Here is a 17,982-nt window from a genome sequence, read left to right on the forward strand (position 1 = left end):
GGCTTCCCCTCTCCCAGAGCGCGTGCGCCGGAGCCAGTCGCTTCGGGGTGGCCGCCACGACTTCCTTCTCTTGGCGCTGCTGCTGCGCCCGGGAGTCGCCGGCGGGCTGCGGTGACATTGTGTGGAGGAGGGAGGAGGAGGAGGAGACCGGGCTGGAAAGAGGCGGCGCCGAGGCAGGGACGCGCGAGTGGCTTTGCGCCTGTGGCTTGTGCGTGCGGCGGTGGCAGCTGCGGCAAGCCGGCCAACTTGGATCCGGCGCGCAGGCAGGCAGGCAGGCAGGCAGGCAGGACTGGGGGTGGCCGCCTGGCTTTGGCGGGGCTTCTGCTCGCGGCTCCTCGCTCGCGCTTGGCCAGAGGCTCTTGGAAGCGGCGGGCTGTTAATACCGGGAGCTCCTGCGTGCGACGCACCGGTCAAGGAAGGGCTGCTGTTCCTGCTGTCGTAGCCGCGGCTGCTTGGGGAGGCAAACAGGTAAAAAAAAGAGGGGGGGGGAAGGAGGGGGGTTGCTTAGCTTCTGCCCCGGAGCTTCCTTTTGGGGTGCGGGAGGAAGAGGCTTTGGGGGACTGGGTCGGATTGCTGACTCGCTGGTGGGAGCTTCTTCGGCGAAAGTCTCCCTCCCCACCCCCATGTTTCTGGATCCCTGTTCAAGTTTCTTCCTGTTGCAGTTTGACTGGGAAAGGGAACACCCGTCGGAAGGGAGGGAGGCGCGGTGGTGTTGCGTGTTTGGGGCTTTGCCCGGTGGTGCGATGCCCAAAGCAGGCTGTCTCTGCCCTGTGGCTGTTCGGACGGGAGGTAGGTGTTTGCGGGGCTGCGTTTACTCGGCTGCGGGCGCGGCGGAGAGAGCAGAGATCGAGGCTTTCCAGGCTGCTGTTGCAGCACTTAGAACCCGGAGATGATATTTCCCCTACCTGCTGCCGTTATCTTTTCCAGAAAAAAGGGGGATGTTGGTAGTTGTTTTCCTCTTTTTTTCGGGGAAGGGCGGGGAGAAAGAGGTTGGTGCTCGCTCCTCTTTGATCCCTCTGCTGCATTTCCTCATGATGGTGATGATGATCCAGAATAGATTTACCGCTGGGTACCAGCGGACGAGGCTGCTCGGGAAGATGTGCTTGGATTGCGACCGAGGAGCCTAGATTTTGCCGCACACGGCAGCACAGACCGGAGAAGACTGTTATTTGACTGTCGCCTTTAAATAATGCAGGCGCTGCTTTGCTGGGCTTTTGAGCTCGACTGGGGACGTAGCATCTGGGGGCACTGGTTAGTTTCAGGCTTGATCGCCCGCAACCAAAGAAATTGCAATCCTCCGAGGCTGTCCTCTCCCCTCCCCGTCTGGTTTGGGTTTTAAAAAAGAACTTCTCAACAGGGCAGAAACTAGATGCTGGGGTACAGACCTTTTTGCAGTTCCTCGGAGAGAACGCCTGCGAAGTGTTTAGTTTTGATGCAATAGGTTAAGATTTTTGAGCCTCTGGTCACCTCTTGCGCACCTTAAGGGTGGCAGAAACCTTAAAGGAGGAAGCCATCTAAGGTAAAAGACTTGGCATCTAAAACTATGCATTGGTCAGAAATGAAAGGCAAGGATGTCCTTTGGAGGTACCATAGTCATGTAGTTTCATCAAGACAGGATAATGTTAAAATACATTCAACAAACTCGTATAATGCAAATGCAGCTCAGAATTATCCTATGCTGAACTGCACTCTAGGTGTGCTGATGCTTAAGAATCTTGGATGCATTTTTTAGGAAAAGCTGGTTAAGCGGCACTCCATCTGGCACATCCCTTTTGTGTATTTCCATCTCTGGAAAGCATTCAGACTTGTTAACGATTACAGCTAAATGTGTACACTGAAGTTTAATTGAACTTATATTGCTACATGATGTGTAAAATTTTTGCCCAGGCTAATGAACTTGGTGTTCCTAGTATTTAAATCAAAGCCTTCTCCCCAATGTAAGTGCTGAAATATTGACTTAATAGTATGCAGTATTTCTGTCCTTTTCCATAGGCACCATTTCTCTAGGCTAAAAGGCTGTCTCATTTGGAAACACACCACTCAAGCAAACATAGGTAAATGGCTTTAAATCTTGGTGATGATGGATTGCCTGAAATAAAAATTCTGTTTCTAAAAATCATTATGGAGAATAGTTTGCAAGCTTAATAAAGCCTTTAAAATACAAACGTATCTTAGTAGAATTGTATTTGGCTTCAGGTTTCTATCATATTATGTTATATAACTAGATTTTTTTTTAAAAAAAATTCCCATTGACAAACATTGAATGTCCCAAATATATATGGCACAGGTACTGAGTCAGTGTTATCTTCCATTGAAGTCCGCAGATGAGGTTTACTCACAGTGCATCAAATTAAGCATGCATGAAAGTCTTTGTAGGATTGGGGATTTTAATTATTGATGAGCTTCTGGGTGTGCTTCTGGAATCCATGGAAGCACGTGATGTACGTGAGGGACGCCAGCAACACTGTTCATAATTATCTGGATACAACAATTCTACTCATGCAGTAGCCTTGTGGGAAGAAAAGTGCTCTGCTGAAAAGCGCGATTTCTGGATATGGCCATATGGTGGGGATTGATAAGTCTTTGTTTTTGTTTACATGGATGCTATTGAAATTGGAAGCGATCAGCTAGACTGGAAGCTTTATAGCGGAGGCTACTGCCTGCACATTTTCAAACTTGCCTCCGTAGTCATAAAGACAAGAGGTTTTTTTGGAAACTAGAATAGAAGGGCTCATGCATGAGCTGGACTCAGGGGTGTTGTCCCATGTTCTTTTGTTGAACCAGTTTCCAGAACATCTGCTGTTGTTGGGGATGGGGTGGGGGTGATGGGAAGTTCCAACAAATTACAGCCAACTTATGGTAACCCCATATGGCTTTCATAGAGATATTCAGAGGTAGTTTGCCATTGCCTGTTTCTATGTAGTAACCATTGACATTCTTTGTGGCCTCCCAGCCAATATCCAAATACTAGCCAGGGCTGACCCTGCTTGGCTTCTGAGATCTGATGAGACCAGGCTAGCCTGGGCTATCCAGGTAAGGGTGGGGTAGGTAGGGATGTGTTATATAATAATAGTATAGGTAGGGACGTGTTATAGAGCAGGACAGTAGCTATGGTTTGGCCTGCTTAGTGTTCTGTGCTGCATAGTTTTAAACAGATGAATTGACTGAACACAGTGGGTATTATTTCCAATAAAGCTGGTGAAAAGGCAGTTCTTTGTACCTCTGGGAAGACTTCCCATTCTAAGCCCCAGATGGGCTCAAGAGGTTGTTCTGTAAGTGACCGTTGGCTCTAGGTACCTAGTTTTTTCCTTCCATGTATTGATTTATTTCTGACACAAAATACCAGGTGGAAATGCTGCAAAGTGTTACGTGACTAGCCCCTTCAATTATTGCTTATTAATTTTTTTAAAAAAATGAAAATGGAAGCAAATTACATTGGGTAGCTAATGGTAAAAATCATGGTAGCTGATAATTGTAAATTGATGGGAAAGTTTTTTTTCCATCCTTTCATTAGCAGTTTAACAGTGTTCGGTATTCATTTGTCATTAAAAGATTTCATTTAGGAGTTTTACTGAATATTTGGAGTATTAGCTACAAGAGTTATACAGGCAAAATTTCCTCTGGATTTATTTAGTATAACAATTAACTCTGTAGCTCTTGATTTTATACCTATGGAAAACTTTTATGAAAGAAACATTCTATATGGCATGCCATTCATAATAACTTTAAGAATAGTTAACATTTTCATTGTATTAAAATTGAAATGACATATCAAAGATAAACCCCTTTTAGACATAATTTGAGATTTTTCACTTTCTTGTCTTTGCATTAACCTTGGTCTATAGATGGCATATGATTCAGTACCTCAGTTTTTTATTTGAAACGGGGCTGGAAAGTTACAGTGGTTTAACTGTATCCGTTTGAGTTGCATTGATGAAAATGGCCTTTGTGAGCCAGGACACTGAAACAGAATTCATGAGCTATAGAAAGTGTCTTTAAGCCTTTGCTGTGCTCCATGTGCATGAATGCTGCTAATGAAGAAGCAGGGGTCCACTCTGGTCAGCTATGTATTGTGGCTACTGTAGGTTTTTCATTCATTCTACAAATACATATAATCAAAGACAGTCGGTGAGGATAAGTGCCAAATTTTATCTATAGTGCCAGAGTTCAGTCCGCAAATTTCTGACCCCAATGTGGTTATGTGTTAAACACTCAAAAGTTCTTCATAAATTGGGAAAAGTAAACTAGCCACATATGCAGTAATGGTGAAACAAGCTATGAGAATAACAGACCAACCAAAGAACTTCAAGGCAAATGGAAAACGTATCACTCGTGTTATTCTCATAAAATGGGGAGCAAAGGAAGATGTAGCTGAAATGGTATATATGAATTACTAACAGTTTCTTTGATTGTATCAAAAAGGTATTGAGAAAAAAATCTCAAATATATAGCAGATAAATGATGGTTGATAATATATGCATTTATTTTTCAGTATCCAGGAATTATTTTTATAAGTTCGTGTTTAGATTTATAATAATAGTTATTATCATTTCAAGTTTATTATTTTATCATGGTTTATTCTCTAAGGCCGTTTCCGCACGGCCTTTTTATGGCGCCCTGGGAATGGTAAAAACGCCGTTCCCAGGGAGCCATTCGCACAGGCGGTGCTGCTGCTAAGCAGCAGCGCCGACCTGGCGTCGCTCCCCCTCCCCCAGGGCGGTGTCAAGCCGCCCTGAAAAACAACCCTTTAAAGGGTTGTTTTTTCCTCGACAGCGTGTTCCTGGCAGCACGGTGCGAACAGCACCGCCGGGAACATGCTGTTTCCCTTCCCCGTTTGACTCACCTTGTCCCTGTCGTCGGCCTGCTGGCTGTCGAAGCCCCGCCCGCGCTGTCCTCCGACCCCTGGAGGTCGGAGGGCAGTGTGGGCGGGGCTTCGACGGCCAGCAGGCCGACGACAGGGACAAGGTGAGTCGAATGGGGAAGGGGGACTGCCGTCTGCCGGCCTCTCCAGAGGCCGTCTGCATGCTTGCATGTGAACGGCCTCCGCCTCCACGCCGGCAGAATAATACAGTGGTTCCCAACCTGGGTCATGTGTACTCCCAGGGGTATGCTCCAGAGATCTTGGCGGTATGCAAAAAAATTATGTAATGGTTTACTAATATTGGGGTACAGTTTTAGGAAAAATGGGTTGCCAAGGGGTATACATGTGAAAAAAGGTTGGGTACCACTGGTATAATATATTTTGTGGATATTTTCTTGAATTCTTTTTTTTCTTTGTGAAAATGGACTATGTCTTTATTTCTATTTTAAAGCTCTCTTTTTTAGTTAATAAAAATAGTTCTAGATAAATCTCATTGTATGTAAAAAGTTCTAATTTATATCTGCAATTCATGTAAAGTTACTTCTAAAATGTTTATATTAAATTTGTCTTTTATTTTAAACTTTTAAAAGTGGTTCTTACTGTAACAGAAATTCATGTTTAATATCTGTTTTTTGGTTTTATCCTATCTGGATTATTGTTTTACAACTTTTCAAAAAACTTGCATTGAATCCTCCATGTTAAGGGCAGTGGGAAATTAAGGAATTAATCCCAGTAAAGGAAATTGAATTATCTACATTTATTATAGAACAAATGTTCCTTTTTATTTTTGTTGCCGGGACTTTTGTTTTCAGTTCAGCGATCTACTTCACATACAAAATGGATAAGATCTAATGATAAAATATTAAGGGGAAAAAGTAGCTTATGTACAGATATTAGAGAAATGGTTCTTCTTTACTATTTCTGCCTTCTGTTCTTCTAGTTCTTTACAAACATTTTCCACATGCTGAACTCACCTGCTGTGCACAGTGAGGACTGGAAGACATTAAACTGTGTGTTCTTTATTTCAGAAGACTATTGGCTAGAAAAACTCTCTTTTGAAAAAAACAAAGAGCATAAAAGTTGTTAATGTTGTTATGATACGGTAGTCTCTGAAACGTAAGTGGAAGTACAGGCTATGGTGCTTCACATTTAGCCTAGATGTGATGTACTTTTTTAAAAAAGCCTCTATCAATGCACTGCTATGCATTCATGCTTAGATGAAAGCCCCATTGAATAGTGGCACCTAATTTTGAGTAAATCTGCATAGGTAACTGTTGTACAATGCAGCTTTGTCTTCCAATTTTTCATTTATCTCTCTTATTGGCCCTGCTGATGCATCAGTGGTAGCATGAAAGCCTCATATTTGGTTTTTTTTTTGGCTTTGTATTTCATCGTAGCTTCTAGATTAATGATCCTAAGGATAGTGATGGTTTGTGCAACAAATCTAGTGTACAGACAACATCATTTGGTTGTCCCACATGTTTCTTGTTGCACTTGTGATAAATGAGGAATGTGTTTTCTACAAGAACAAAGAAATGAGATAAGAGTATGTAGCAGTTGGTCAGGCTGGATCTGGACAAAACCGGCTAAAACCAAGTTGAGGAACTAGGTTAAAGGCAAGGTTTGCATCGGATTGTACATATTGAGCATGCTTAATGAGCTAATGCATCTTCACTTTTACGCTCCAGTTGGAATAAGGGGTGTCGATAATGAACATACAGGAAGAATATGGGAGGGGGTAACATATCAAGGAGTAATATGTACATAGTTGGACTGGAAAGTTGTGACTCTAAGTACCCTTGGCCAGTGGGGGAGCAGAGAGGGGGTGGTGAATTCGGGAGAAGGGAATAAACATGCTGTGGATATACTGTTTTGGCGGAGTCTACCCAGGCAGGGTGTCTCCCCTTTCTTTGCAAATAAAGCTACTTAAAACTCTCTTCTGTTGGCTTGATATTTGGTAAAGAAATATTGGACATCACATTGAACCTTTCTAAAATACACTGGTTTGACCAGTGTGTTGGCTAATGCCAGCAGTTAGCCTTTCTAAGAAGTCTTAGCCAAGCTATGTGGATTAATGTACTGGTAAGAGAATCGCACAGGTGAAATGAATTTGTTCTGTGATCTGCTGTAGGTTAGCAACCCAGTCAAGCTGTTGACTCTGGCATGTGTACTTGGAATTACATTTCCTTGGAATTTGTATTGTGTCTGTAATTTGTGAACTAGTAAGTTGCAGGTGAGAGCCAGCATGGTGTAATGGTTAAGAGTGGTGGACTCTAATCGCAACTCCTCCCCAAGAAGCCTGCTGGGTGACCTTGGGCAAGTCACAGTTCTCTCTGAACTCTCTCGGGTCATAAAGAGGCAGACCATCTCTGAATGTCTCTTGCCCTGAAAATCCTATAGGGTTATCATAAGACAACTGTGACTTGATGGCACTCACACAAGTTGCAGGTCCAAATTCTTTTTTCCAATGCTGGTCAGTACTGTTTTTGACAAATACCCTACTAAGAAAACCTCCATGTGACCAGTTTCTGACTTATTTAGAGTTCAGTTTGAACAAAATGACCTGATCACAGAATCCTCAATGCTTTTTTAACAATGCTTTTTGACTGATTTATTTAACCCTGCTGTGAGAAATCAGCAGAACTGAGCCTCTGAAGCTCATTCCAGACATTTGGTATGACAATACAAAGCCATCAAGAGGAGCAGCATTAACAGTGGTACCCTGAACAGAGTTACAGAACAGAGTTATACCTTTCTCACTCCACTGACTTCAATGGATTTAGATGACTGTAGCTCTATTTCACATGGGCATGGTGAGAATCTAACAAATTGTGGCAGAAGCTGTCATAGGTTGGGCTATTTGGATGAAAGGTAGGTGTTTGTAGGTCTGCATTTGTTCAGGGGCTGGTGGAGTTGAGAGTGGAGAGATTTAGGCTTTCCAGGCTGATGTTGCAGTACTTAGAACCTGGAGACAATATTTCCCCTACCTGTGATTATCTCTTCCAGAATGTTGGTAGTTGTTTTCCTTTTTGGGGGAGGGCGAGGAGAAAAATATGTATATAATAGAGGCATCATTTTGTACTTTTGCTCCTCTTAAAAAAATGTAGATCCAGCTCCGACTCCATATTAGAGACTGCCACTCATGTGGAAGAGGAAAGAATAAAATTCAGTTCTGCAGATTAGAATCCATCACTCATAATCACTACACCACACTGGCTCTCACAAATATGAATGTAACAGGAACATTACTCCTAGGTATGAGATACAGACATACAGAGTACCTGACCATTAAAAGCCTGTCCAAGTATAAAGTTCTAGTTCTAATGAATCTTTTAGGAAACAAATTCTTTACCTGTCGCAATATTTAGAATGAAAATTTCTTTTTTTGTTAAAACAAACCCTAAACTCTTTACTTGTCAAATCCCAAGCAAGTCCCACAGAGGGCAAAGGGGTTTACTTCCAAGTAAATATATAGAGGGTTTCTGGGTTTAAGTTTCTCAAGTAACTTTTCTGCTGCCAGTCAGCATCCCGCCAATGTATGGAAGTGTTTGGGAACTGCTGTTTGAAGAAAGTCACCTTACATGGAACTGAAAAGCTGTTCTTCATTGTAAAATAAGATAGTGAGTAGCTAACCTGAGCATTTCATCAGCACCATTCAAATGGAATTAACAGCAAACACCAGTTTTGTTTTTTTAAATGAAGAAAAACAGAGTAAGTTGCTTGCATGTTAAGTAGGAATTCTGAAGAATTGTTCTAAAGAATTACAGCTCCCACTATTGTGTGGAAACACTCCTCATGTAGGTGTTTTAAGCACAATGCTTGTGATAGGACTAGAGGCAGACAACCTAAAAACAGATGAAAATTGATCAACAATCCAGTCGGACTTCTCTCCAGACCTTTTCCACTGCTTCTGCTTACAGGAGTGGGAATTGCGGGTGGCTGGAAAGAAGATTGGCTAGGATGTCATAGTAGAGGGAGAGGATTTTATCTGCAAAAAAGCTTGCAGATGCTTCACAGCTAATGGCCAAATTTCTATTTGAGAACTCCTCAGTGAGAATCATGAAGGACCTAATTATCCTAAACAATTGAGCCGGGCATGAGCTTGCAGATTCAATGGAGACCACATAGAAAGGTTTCTTTGTGCCTTCACTGCCATCTCATAGGTTTTCGTAAATATCCTTTAAGATGTTCTTGTAGTTCTGTCGCAAGACTTCCACCAAACTCGCTCTAGTTGTCTCAGCGCTCATTTCTTCCTCCTCAGCTCTGACGAATGTGGGTGGACATCAGGGTGTGATCTTGTTGATGGCTTCAGTGAACTGGCATTGTCCGTGCTCTATCAGCTCATCCAGTGAGTCACTAGGAGGCATTGGATCCTGCAGAGCATTCTGAAACCAATGGGATCCATGAGGCTTTGCAAGCAAGGAAAAATCCGCTCTCCTCTTGTACAGAGAAGGCTTAGGATACACAGATGGACCTCCAGGGCATAATGGTATGACCATGGCACTTTCTCAATTTGAATTGGACCAATATCTATCTTCATCACAAAGTCTAATCTGATCTTCATGTGTGGGGTCTGATATATAAACTATGAGAGCCCTAGTGTCGCCATGGAGGACTCAAGGTCCATAGCTTGAGAGGAGGCAGCGGAATCTGCATGGACAGTGAAATCAACCAGGACTATTAACCTGGGACATTGCAATACCCACTTGGCACTGCCTCCAGCAGGTTCAGCAGGGTATCAGCTAGTGTGTTAGGTGGACAATATGCCAGCCAGATAGCCAAGCTCTTCTCTGTGTCCTACACAAGGCCAACATACTCCATATCCAGGGTCTTTGGGTTGGGGAGTAACCTGAAGGAGATAGCCTACCGAATGAACATCACATATGCTCCCCGGCCGCTTGACCCTTTGTCCATGACTGACAAAGGACTAAGAAGCCTGGAGGAGCAAAATTCTTAGTTTCATCCTCGCCCAGGTGTCGGTCATTCATGCCAGGTCCAGTCTGCAAAGAGTGATGGATCTGGCATTGCGCAATGCCAGTGTTGGCGAAGGGCTAAACTTCCTAGCCTTGCCACCAACGTACTGCCTGATGGGATGAAGGTTAGAAGAACTCTGAGCATAACCATATCTCTGAGTTTTTCTGTACCTATACTTTGTGTTATCTTTTGCTCAGTGGTGATTAGACACTTCTGATTACACCTCATTTTTCTTTCTGTAATTGATGGCTTTAATTACAAGATAAGTAAAATGTTTCCTTTTATGAAACTAATATTTTATTGTGGTCATTCTACCTACAAAAGCCAGTCTTGGTCCATGCATCTCAAGGTACTCGTAGAATGTTGGGATAATCCTTCCTATGTTTGAATTATTATAACAAACTATGTTTCCATGGGTCATGGTAAGTGCAGCGAAAATTGGAGTAAGAACTGGAGTAGTGATATGTCTTTGATCATTAAATCAATGAAAGTGTGTGAAGACAGGCTTTTGGTACATAGTAAGCAGACGGATTTCAAATGTCTACATGCTGCTTCTGATGACTAGGGTAAAAGGTCCTTGTTCTTTTAAGGGTGATGGAACAAGGCTGAAGAGGTAAATACCTAATTAAAGGTCTAGTGACTTTGGCCATCTGTTTCAGTTCTGCATCTCATTGGTAGAATTAAAGTGCCAGTGAGTTTTATATTAGTTTCACAATTATGTCATTGCCTTTCTGCTTCTAATTCTGAAATTGAAATAATCTACCACACAATCACTCCACACTGTGTCACGAAGAGAAACGCATCTTATTGTGACATTCTTCATGGATGTGGGTAAAATGTGAGGAGCAAAAACTATCAGACCGTGGCCACACAGCCTGAAAAATCCACAACCCCATGAAAGCCTTCAACAGCACAATCTATCAGAACTTCATCTTGCAGAAAAAAGAAGTGTTAGGAGTTCATCTGCACTCAGATGCAGGTAAAAAAAACTTGTTTGTTATTGATACTTACAATAGAAATGTACACTAGATGGCAGTATATAATATAGGAAACCTTATGTAACTATAATAGTTGCAAAAAAAAAGACAGGTTTTAGGTAATAATAAATGTTACCATTAAAAAGGGTGGGTTTATTGAGGATCACCCATAAGCTAGGTTTGTCTCAGATTTTAGTTTCTCTCTCTCTAGACAATTGTGCTGAGAGGTGTGGAGCCACACAATACCCCTCCCCCGTACATGCTGTACAGCTGCAAGGGTTCAGTGGAGTGCTTCCCACTGCCAGGCAGCTCTCTCCCTGTGCCCCCCAGACCAGATAGCTGATAAGTGGCTGGCTTAGGTCAACTCCCTTCTTCAAAAAATGCCTCTAGATGCTCAACAGTTTTCCTGCCCATCTTATAATTTAACATTCTGTTTGTCTTTTTCCTCCTTTTTTTGAGGGCCTAGAAATAGCTGCAGGATGTCTGTTCTCTTCTAAGGTGATAATCCTCTGTTGCTTGTAGGTGAATGTAGTGTAAAGATGGTTTGATACAAGCGATATAGTAGGTCATGCACTGGAAAAATCTTGCTTCTTTCTTATAAGGCAATGGCAACACATTTTGAGTAAGGAATTGGATCCTAAATGGCTATTTGTCCAGAGTTAGCAGCAGCAACACCACTAGAACAAAACTTCTCTTCATGGTGAAGGGGATTGCAACTTCTGTCATTTTCCCTGTCCAATTGCAGACCCTCAATTTGTTCACACTGCATTCCTAGGAGTTCTTTGACTTCCAGAAACAATTTTTTTTGTGGGAAGGGGTTTCAGTAGGAAGGTGGGGAAGTCCTGATCCAAGGCTTCACTCTGCCTTTTACATAGATTTCAGAAGTAGATATCTGTATTTAGGGCTGCAATTCCCCTGTTGGGGGTGAGGGATCTCCCACTGCTCACCTGGCTGACAGGGAAAAATGATGGGAAAAGAGGAAGGGTGTTGTCAGCATCTTGATGCACTGACATCACTCCCTGTGTACCTGGCAGTGACATCAGCATGTCACTGGGCGATGCCCAGGCACTCGGGCAAAACTTAGGCCTAAATGCCAGTGTGTTCCCTGGTGACACACTGATGTCACTTCTGGATGCATAGGAAATGATGTCAATGTGTTGCCTATAATATTATTATTATGATCCTGTTAAGGGACCTGCCACTGGTAAGTTCCCCGCAGCCTAGGAGTATTTATTATATGCATTGCAATGTAACAATCTGCTTCCGTTCCTCATATTTGTGTGCATTGGTTTTGTCTCATGCTCCTTAGCTCTGCTTGTTAGAACAGTAGACTGCATGAGATCCCCTGCCTGAAACATCCCAGTATTTTTTTTTGCTAATAGATGGATGTTGTTTTGAACATCTCTTCTGTATGCACCAAAGAGCAGGAACCTGAATGAGTACCCTTTTCCTGATTTGCAAACAAAAGGGAATATTACAATGTCTGTTGATTTCTAAGCTTCCATTTGATGTTGCAGTGGAGTTTCAAAACTAAATAGTTTACGTAAACATCTGAGGTCTAACATTTAACACTTCAGCTTGAATCTTTGCAATTTAACTTTAACTTAAATCAAAGGCTTTAACTTAAATCAAAGAAAGGTCTTCTCTTCTTCCTTAACCACAAGCTGCATAACATTAGTCCTTACAAGCACAAATGCTCATGGTTGTGTTTCGGACCAGATATATTTAAACAAATGGGTTTTGTATTTACAAATAAATTTGTCCATATTATATTAGAAAGCTATAGTGATTTTTTAATAAATGTTTAACTCTGCATTGATTCAACTTGTTCAATGGCTCACTAATGAGGTATCATGGAGTTACTAATGACTATTTATGAAGATTTAAATAAACAAAAGAACAGATTACTGGCCTGTTTTGAATCAGAAAAAAATTATGCTTGCTCATTTTTAAAGTTGATGAAATTACCTCCAACATAATCAATTTTGGCACATTGGGTTAGAGTGACATAGTTGGGGATCTTGCCTGAAGCAACATTCTTATACCCCGCCCCCTCTTCTTTGTCTCTACTGTCTTATTTAGTTAATCGCAAAAAACATTCTTTAGGTAAATATCAATGGAAATTTACTTCAGGTTTACTGTGAGATTTCTCAGGAATGCAAAAATGCCTCTAGAGGCTAATCTGTACAGTTGCCCAGTTTATGCATTTAAATTGTAAGGATAAATGTGCTTTAGGTTGAGATTGAAAATAAAATTTCTAGTAGAGGTTCAATTACTACATAAGTATGATTCATAGCTAGCTAGCAGTTAGGATTTATCAACTAAAATATTCATATCTTACATTTCTTGATGGCTCAAGATGTCCTACTAATCAGGTGTTTCAAAACTTAATTTTCATTGTGGTTAAAATATGTGGTCACTAGTGACATTCAAATAACATTGTTCTATCAGCTTTAGCTGAAGGAGGTTTGTGAATTCTGGTTTAAATTTTTAGGAAATTTTAGTAATTTGCTGCTGAGTAATTTATGGAGTTTTGTGCTAAATTATGCAATAAATAGGTCCTCTATTGGGATTTAATATTTCTGCATATCCAAGCAGAGTGCTGAGATGAAAGTGTGCTCATTTCTTTTTTTTCTTTTTCTTTTTTGCTGTGGTTCAACAGTTTTTGCTAATGAAAAGACTGAAATTTGGCATTTTTGTGTTCTTAAAGAGCAGTTTATCAAATTGATGAACTATGAATTGAATGCTAATTATATTTAAATTGCAATTTGCAATTTGAGATCACATTCTTTTCTTCATTGGATGTGCATGGAAAGAACTGTATGGATTGTAATTTGGGAAGGGTGAAACCTGGTCTTGGTTCTACTGTTGACCCACAATTTAGAACCTCTCCCTTTACTTCCTTTATCCATGAACCCCTAGGTCCATGGTGGCGAACAATATACCAATTGGCCATGCTGGAAGGGGCTGATGGGAATTGTAGTCCATAACATCTGGAGTGCCAAAGGTTTGCCACCACTGCCCTAGTTATCTTCTGATGGCTTGGCAAGAGCAGGCTGTGCCCTTGCTGAAAGAGGAGGCTGCCTGTTGAATAAAGTCCACACAAGTCTTGTTGACCTACAGAAGAAGCTGGTACTCTTCATTGTTGGAAAATCTGTACTAAGATAGGAAAGGAGAGGCGGGCATTCTGTCTATTTACCTAAGTTCAGCTGGAGAGAGATAAAGTTGCCAACCTCCAGATGGACTTGGAGATTTCCCAGAATTACAACTGATCTCTGGACTACAGAGATAATTTCCTCTGGGGAAAAAAATGGGTGGGTGGATTCTGTGGCATTATTCCTAGCTGAAGTTCCTTGCCTTCCCAAATCCCTCCCCCCCAAATCTCTGGGGATTTCCCAACCCAGAATTAGCAACCATATCTGAAAGAAAGGAAGTCCCCGACAATAGCATTCTGTGTAAGCAAAGAGGCAGCGGCAGAACAGACAAAAGGAAAAATGCAAAAGAATTTGAGCTGTCCATCTTACTAGCTGTATGTCCCTCTTGGGAGTATAGGTATGCTTGGTGCAAAGAGACATTGCACAGTCTTTGACTTTCATCACTTTCCAAGCCTCAGTGCTGAGTACGTGCTAACATTTTACCATGTTGTCGACTGAACTAATGCCATAATGCAAAGTGAAAACTGATTTCCGTGTTTATGAGGAGTGTGTTGAACTAATGTTCTTTGCCATTCCTGCCGTTGGCAACAGGAACATCAGGGATGTAGTTGGCTTACCTCTGAGTGCTATTTGTTTGGCACCTGCTGGCTGACTTGACTGAAAATAATTGAATGTAGCTGTAGGCAGTTTCAGCATACTGTACTGTGTTCTAACCCCAGGTTGATGCTAAAATCTAATTCCATGAATGGCAACCAGATTGTTTAGTGAGCCACTTGGTGATATTAGTGATGTGTGGCGGATCACTGGGGCCTGTATCAAATGTTGTTTTCTTCTCATTTTTCTCTCATTCTTTCATATTACTCTAAACCTTACAATGAAACATCTCTTTTCAGCATGGGGAAGAGGAAGAGAAATGTTTCTCTTAATGGTTACAATAATGCCTTACCATCCTGTATAATGCTCCACCTTTATCTGCAGGAGGCAGGCTATACAAGAAAAAATTCTGTTCAGGAAGAACATTTCTTTTCTAGCATTCGTAGGGTTTTCTGCCTGATCGGAAAGTAGCAGTCTTTTTCTTTGTCACAACTACAGCAGTTTCAAAAGAAATCATTTGGGGTTTTTTTTAAATCCTTCTGCCTGTGAATTTCCTGTGTTAGGAGGACAAGCAGTTCTTTCCACTTTTTATTGTGGAAAGTAAAGTGCTGTAAATGACTGATTGGTACAACATGGCTTGCCCTGCGGCTGCCTTTGTATCCTTCTAAATGTCCTCAGGAGCCTTAGGCTAAATTCATGTACGCTTTGTTAGGCACATTAATGGTCACTTGGGAATCCTCCCGTGCTTCTTTTAATACTTGCTTGTTACTCTTCCTATAAATGCATTTTCTGTTTCTAGTGTCACCATAGTTCCTCTTGCTCAACAATACATCATCAAAAGGTGGGGTGGGGGGGAGATAAAAGATGTATCAGGCCATGTCAAGGAGTCCCCAACCTTGGTTAACCTACGGCTACTTTTTGTGTTTTGAGATGTGTCATCATGAAATGGCTGCGAAAGAACACTATACTTTTCTCTTGAGCAAACCTTTGGCACTTCAGATGTTATGGACTACAATTGGCCATGCTTTCAGGGGTTGATGGGAATTGTAGTCCATAACATCTGAAGTGCCAAAGGTTCGCCACCATGGCCCTAGGTCCTGTCCCCCCAACAGTGTCTCGCCCCCTTGTAACTGCACCCCCCCAACTTTGTATAGGTTTTGGGCAGGGGCACAGTTGAATGCCAGCCAGTGGAGCTCATTCCACTCTTGAACTCCACGAGGAGCTTGGGAGTGGGGCCAGCTGGACTTGCCCCATCCCTGAACCCTATTCGGAATTTGGGAGTGGACTGGTCCGAGCCCATTTGATACTGGCCTCAGCTTGCCCGAGAACAGTTTTAAACTGCAGACTTTGAATTTGAGATTTAAAACTTGACCCAACCCAGGATCAAACTAAGTAGCTGGGTTGACCAGCTTTAGCTTTATACTGCTAGCTCTGCTTCCCAAGCTTCACTTGTTGGTCAACTGAGGCTCAGACCCTGAAAGACTTAGTTCAGTTCTGCAGGGCTTATAAGATGGAGATGTTCGACCACACCTATGGTTGAAGCAACAATGGTTACATCAATGCCCACCTTTCTGTTTTCCTATCCTTTTATCAGTTAGTGTTTACTATTACTATGTGGTTTATTTGGGTTGGATGCAGTGGTGGGATTCAGCAGGTTCGCACCACTTCGGCAGAACCGCTTGTTAAAATGGTGCTTGTAAACAACCAGTTGTTGACAGTTGAAAAGTGCCCAGAAAGCTGTGAGGCTGAGAATGAAGAGTAATAAATAGTGCTTTCCATGTGCCAGGCATTGTACAGAATCTAGAATGCAGCCCCCCTATCTGGACCAATCACAGCTGTCAAATTGACCTCCTTTTTACTCCATCTTGCCCAGCGCCCTGCCATAATTTATTTCTCCCAATGTGACAGGAGGGGACCCAGTTTCAGTTCCCTTGCACAAACAGTGTTGTTGCACCTAGAAACACAGCTGTCTTGTAGATTGTGTGTGCCATAGCAGACTGTTGCACTGGGCCATATTTGCAGTTGCTGCCACCAGCTTTCAGCACCACTGCAGATCAAGCTATTCAGAGTTGGATGCAATTCTGCTCACTTAGAACCTTATCCCTTCAGTCTAATACTTCCAGAAATTCTGAACCTTTGGAAAAATATGTTTTTGGGGAAAAATGAAAAATATGCAGTGATTATTTACCAAGCCTATTTTTTTTACTGCTTTAACAACATGAAAGGCAGAATTTGTAATCTAGATAGCATGTAAAATTGTGTTCTTCGGCATATTTAATGAAATTTACAAGTATAAATACTTCAGCTTTCTTCAAGCAAAACTTCAAGTACACCCAAGAGATATAAACTGATTGCTCTTGGTACCTTAGCACATGTATGGTTTTTGCCATCTAAGATGTAGGGTAAATAAAGTTAAAATCAGAAAATACAAATTTTATAGTAAATTAAATAAAGTGTTCAGACAAACAGTCACATGAAGTCAAAGTAGGACTAGCAGCATATTTGTATATCAAGTCAAATTGTGTAATATTGAACTATTCAATACTTTGTTTAATTATGTACAAAATTAGTTATATTTTCAAGAAATATTTATTATATCTTCAGTATAAGCAGAAGTCAGGCTTGCCAGCATAGAGTCTGCAAATAGTGGGAGCCTTTGGAGTGGGGGTGGGGTGGGGGCAGAACCCTTGAAAACCCAAAAGTTACATCACAGATACCGCATGATTCTCTAGGAATTCCTTAGATCTTTATGGTAAATACAGTGTCTGTGTTGTCACTTCTGAGTTTTACCCTGAAACAGGGTTATGACACTGTTTTCCCTGCCTTTTTCCTCCTATACCCTTACAGGATTAAGATGACAGAAGATTTGTGAATTCATCCACCATTTCCTGGACCTTCTTTGCTCTAGAATGTTCTGCTTGGGTCCTAGTGCCTACCTAGTTCTGTCCCCAAGGCACTAGGACCCAAGTGGAGCAATCTAGGACAAAGACTTCAGGAAATGATGCAGATGAATTCACAAATCTCCTGTCATCTTTATCCTGAAAAGGGTATATCTGTAGGAAAACTGCAGGAGGGTGACAGCAAAAGTCGAGGCTTGCCTGTCACCAATGAGTAAGTGGAAATCTAACAGCAATTATTATCTAATGTTGTAGATTGTCTTGCATAAAAATCTTCATATTACACATTCTTAGTGTGCAAACTTATCTGAAAAAGCATTTCATTTTTTCCAGAAGACATTTCAGTTTTTTCCGGTATTCAACAAATGTTTCCTATGGATTTTTTTTTTAAAAAGATGTTACCAAAAAAAATCAAGTCAGCCTTTCTCTACTCTGTGTTGTTCCCTCCTGCTGCCTGGGGATGGAAACCGATATGGAAGAACCACCACCAACAATCAGATGCTGAAAGTAGTTTTGTTTAGATT

At 41.7% G+C, this 17,982-nt stretch overlaps 1 protein-coding gene across 6 annotated transcripts in view; it reads left to right on the forward strand.

Moving 5' to 3' along the window:
• Positions 1–223: 223 nt before the first annotated feature.
• The window catches only part of INPP4B (inositol polyphosphate-4-phosphatase type II B), a 281,318-nt gene continuing 263,559 nt past the window's right edge, over positions 224–17,982 (forward strand). For all 6 annotated transcript variants that reach the window (XM_048508966.1, XM_048508967.1, XM_048508961.1 and 3 more), the window contains exon 1: positions 224–468. The gene's annotated coding sequence lies outside the window, so the exon portion shown is untranslated. The remainder of the gene's footprint in view (positions 469–17,982) is intronic.

Source organism: Sphaerodactylus townsendi, linkage group LG10 (genome assembly GCF_021028975.2).
Source record: "Sphaerodactylus townsendi isolate TG3544 linkage group LG10, MPM_Stown_v2.3, whole genome shotgun sequence".
NCBI classification, from domain to species: domain Eukaryota; kingdom Metazoa; phylum Chordata; class Lepidosauria; order Squamata; family Sphaerodactylidae; genus Sphaerodactylus; species Sphaerodactylus townsendi.